This window comes from Petaurus breviceps, unplaced genomic scaffold, assembly GCF_028583685.1.
Source record: "Petaurus breviceps papuanus isolate PSGF00001 unplaced genomic scaffold, PetGlider_PUasm1.0 179, whole genome shotgun sequence".
NCBI lineage: Eukaryota > Metazoa > Chordata > Mammalia > Diprotodontia > Petauridae > Petaurus > Petaurus breviceps.
The window spans coordinates 675,981-680,562 of record NW_027185779.1 but is presented as its reverse complement, the minus strand read 5'-3'; the positions used below and the strand labels follow the sequence as shown (position 1 = coordinate 680,562).

Below are 4,582 nucleotides of genomic sequence, written 5' to 3'. Positions count from 1 at the left end.
AGATAGATAGATAGATAGATAGATAGATAGATAGATAGATAGATAGATAGATAGATAGATAGATAGATAGATAGATATAGACAGATAGATAGACAGACAGACAGACAGACAGACAGGTGCATTGTAGATCATAGGTGAGGGATTAGGTCCTAATTATCAAGGTTAAACAAACAACAAAGGACCACTGATTGGTGTCAAAGTCCTTCTTCAGCTTAACTGGGTCTAGGGGTTGATCAGAAGCTGCTTCCTCTGCTAGGCTAATATCAATCATGACAGGTTTTAGATGGGAGTGATGTATTTAGGTTGCCTATTCAGCAACAGCGATAGAAATATGACTCGTGAGTAGGACCTGGAAAGGCCCATTCCAGGAGGCCTGGAGACAACATATCTCCATGAAGTTGTGGGTAAGTTTGGTAACATGGGAGGTAAATCACTGCACTAAAGGGTCCCATAAGCCTTTTAAGTTCCTTTAACATTGCCCAATGAGCCTTGTATTCTAACCTAACCCTTCCCAGATCACAGCAAATAATGTCCTCAAGTTTACATAGCATATCCCTTCCATGCAAGGAGATAGGGAAATTGGGCATTAACAAAAAGGAATGAAAACACATTAGTCCCATAGTTACTTTAAGCAGGGGGGTTAAAGTGCACATCCCACTTTTCCCAAATATGCCTATTACTCTTTCAGTTTTTAATACTCTTTAGGGGAGCACTTAAGCCCCAAGAAAGTCATCTCTATGCCCACCAAGCAAAGGGTGTCCCATTCACAGTAGCCATCCCTTTCAACAGTCCTCCCAAATATTCCTAGTTCCCAATCACCTCCTTCCTCTCATTGTAAATATTGATCCTCAATATCCGCAAATGCATGGTGATTTGCAGGGCCAAGGTGACAAAGATGACAGTGGGGGTGGTGATCCACATAGCAGCTGTTTCATCACATCCCTGTCCAGCTTGCATTTCCTGCAATTCCTCTTAAAGTACCCCCTCCTTTTTTATAGTAAAAGCATCACCCCCCAAATCTCCCTTTGCAGTCCTTTATTCCTTCTCCTCTGTACTCCTACATCTTTCCCTTCATGGCAGCTGCCAAAATCTTCACTTCCTTAACCTTACTTTCCCTCTCTTTTCTAAGTTCCTTCTCCTTCCACCCACCAAACACATAGGACACAATCCTCCCTGATCTCACTAATAGTTTTCCCACTACAGCTGGGCAGAATTTATAAAAGTAATCCTGAATGTCTGCTACCTGTAGAAAGCATTGGAATAGTCATCTAAATTCTGTACGGTATCATGGAATTTTTCCCAATCCACCGGTTGTTATGGTTCTTGCTCTAGAGCACCAGAGAAGGTTGTTTTTTTTGCATCATTGAACATTCCCTAGTCCCTCTTATTATTGTAATTCCAATAGAGAGCTATTCTGGGCTATGTGGTCCTGTTATGTTCATCCTCTAACTTTACAGCACAGGACAGGCCCTTTGCCTTCTCGCCCTTTGTGGGAAGGACATCTAACTACTCATCAATATTTTTTCAAACGGAGTCATGGCTCCTTAGAATGGTCTTAATTTTCCTAATGACATTGACTAGGTTTATCTAAAAGAACAGGGTGGATTGCTGCCATAATACAATGCCCTACAAAAGTGCTTCTTAAGAGTGCCATGGTGTGGCTAGATGGAGCAGGGAGTAAAGCACCGGCCCTGGAATCAGGAGGATCTGGCCTCACTTCACACACACACACAAAAACTAGCCATGTGACCTTGGGCAAGTCACTTAACCCCAATTGCCCTCCAAAAAGCAAAAAAAAAAGAGTGTCATGGTCTTTGGTTCTAAAAAACCTGGATTATATGGCAGAGATCTGGTAATGCAAACTGGTGCCTCTGATGGACATGGTAATGGCAGTCTTGGCTTGAGAGTTCCACCCAACAGTATCAATAATCCATTTGTCTAGGCTTTAGATACCCAAATCTAGCTTTTAGAATGCACAGCTGATGATAATCAAAGGTCCTGTATTTGTCTGGTCAAATTTGTTTTCTGCAATTATCTGCATACCAAGTCTAGTCCTTGCTGAACTTTACCACTCAATTTTTAGATATTCCCAGTTGAACTGGTAGTTTTCCTTTGTCCCTTTGACAGTTTGCCTAAAGGGAAGTCAGCAGGAGGTTTATTCTGTCTTGTACCTATAGTGATATCTTTTGATGACCTAATGTCAGTTCAAGACCAGTTACTCACCACTACCTTTTCCTTTGCAGGGTACTACTCCTGTACCTTCATGCACAAATGGAAGAAAAAAATCAATTTTGGGCTCAGGATACATTTCTCCTTGTCCTTCCTGAGTCTGGGCAGTTTAATTCTCCAACCACTTCACAGCTGACTGACCACCGAGAGAGTCTACTCCAACCCGCCATCAGACAAAGGTCAGAGTGCCAGCTGTGGAATCAGACAGTAGGCTCACCCAGTGACAGCCATAGGAGTGAAGGAAGTCATTTGTGGCTGCCAAAATTGTTTAAATAAATCTTTGTTCAGGCCTGACCCTGGTCAATGAAGCAAATTCAGGAAAAAGAGAGGCAAAAATATTTTATTAGCACACCAATGCAGCAGGCAGTTGGAGTGCAGCCTGTGTGGACTTCAAACTGTGCAAGGCTTTTATAGACAGGAGGAAACAATTTCCCTATAAGAGCAGAAGTATACTGATTGGCACATGTATCATAGGGAGATGGGTTTTGTGCCACTTCAGCCTTTCCTTCATGTCTAAATGCACATGTGCAAGAGTATTTCCAGACCACCACCTTCTGCAGACTGGATTGCACACGTACCCAAGGTTTAAGTAAGGTTTCAAACAAGAGGATCCCTCAGACTGACAAGTAGCTGACTTTGCACAATGGTAAGAGTGACCAGAAATGGAATTAAGACGGTCGTGTAATGTGTAAAACTGCTAATTAACAGCTTTGTAAATATAGTGTTCCAAATAAAGTATTAGCCTTCCAAATTTTGGCACTAGTAGTGATAAGTTATTGGATTCTGTCCTAGTCATTCTATGATTCTTTATAGTTCAGCATTCCCCTTTCTGGGCAGAAACAGCTCACCTATTTTATACCTGATTCATATTTGTCCCTTAGCTAACTTTTTACTTTACCCCCCTTGCAATGGAAATCCTAAAACCTCTCATTCTCAACCCTTCCTATAATTAAGTAACTCTATAAATGGCAGCTTCTGCGGAAGTCAAGGTGAGTGTGAGGTGAGAATTGGAAACCCTATTTTCACTAATGAAAAGTCAGGCAACTGAGGAGTAATGAACACAACTAAGTGACTAAATCCAGGGCTGGGAGGGGTTGGTACCCTTTCCCCCATGAGTCTGAGTATAAATTTCCTCTCAATTCCTGAAGAAGCCTTTTGAAATATAAAGATTTGGGGCATCTTCCATGACATCTATTTAAAGCCTTTAAGTTTACCAAACATTTAACATACATAATGTAAGGATTATTATCCCTATTTTATAGATAAGGAAACTGAAGCACAAAGAGGATATGTTACTTGCCCATGCTTGTAACAGATGCAGATTTGACTCCTCATCTATCAAATTGGCTGCCAAGACTTATCAATATCACCTTCACAATATCTCTCTAAGCTCATCCCTTTCTCTCTACTCATGCCACAATTACTAGGAGTGTAACCTCTTCACCTCTCAGTTAGACTGCCATGACAGCCTCCTAACTAATCTCTCTAGTCATTTTCTCCACTCTAGAATCCATCCTCCACACATTTGACCTGCACAACCTGCAGCCCACCGAAGGATTTCCTCTACATACAAAGGATGTGTTCCTCTACATTTTTCACTGGCTGCCCCATGTAAGCAGCCTGTGGGTTACAAGTTGTGCAGGCCTGCTCCACATAGCTGCCAAATTTATATTCCTAAAGGAAAGGTCTGATCAATATCTGTTCCCTACTCAGAAACCTATTATCCCTAAGGTAAAATAAGACTCCTCTCTCTAGCATTTAAGGACCTTCATCAGCTGACTTGAAACTCTTTCCAGGCCAGTATAAAGCCAAGCATGAGCAGCTTTCAGGAGGACTGCTACTGTGAACAGCTAACAGTTCTGATCACATAGTACAGTGAACTCTCTATTTATTCAACAGTAAACTAAAACAAAACATTCACAGAAACCAAAGTACAACATTCACAATGTTATAACATAACAACTTATCACTAAAGTGGCCACATAGTTTTCACCAAAGTGACCATATAGTTTTAAACAAAAGATATCATTCAGTAAGTCCTTCACTCAATCATCCTTAAGGAGCAAGCCTCCTTAGGGGACACAGAGCACAAAGGTCAAAGTTCTTCACCCCTAGGTCACATTGTCTTAATCTCTCAATCAAAAAGTCTTCTTTCTTCTTGATTGGAGATTAGTCTCCAAGCATCCTTAACTCAATCATCCTTAAGAGGTACAAGGTACAGAGTACAAAGTTCTCCCACCCCTAAGCCACAGTAAATCATGATCTTCTAAGTCAGAATTAAGTACCCAAGGAGAGGTCTTTTCATCTTGACTCAAGGCTGGCTCCCAGATTCCATGGTTCCTCTTCCATGGGT

At 41.4% G+C, this 4,582-nt stretch overlaps 1 long non-coding RNA gene across 1 annotated transcript in view; it reads left to right on the top strand.

Moving 5' to 3' along the window:
- The window catches only part of LOC138160043 (uncharacterized), an 84,081-nt gene extending 80,767 nt beyond the window's left edge, over window positions 1-3,314 (top strand). The window contains exon 3 of the long non-coding RNA XR_011168065.1: window positions 2,244-3,314. This is a non-coding gene — a long non-coding RNA (uncharacterized lncRNA). The remainder of the gene's footprint in view (window positions 1-2,243) is intronic.
- Window positions 3,315-4,582: the final 1,268 nt, after the last annotated feature.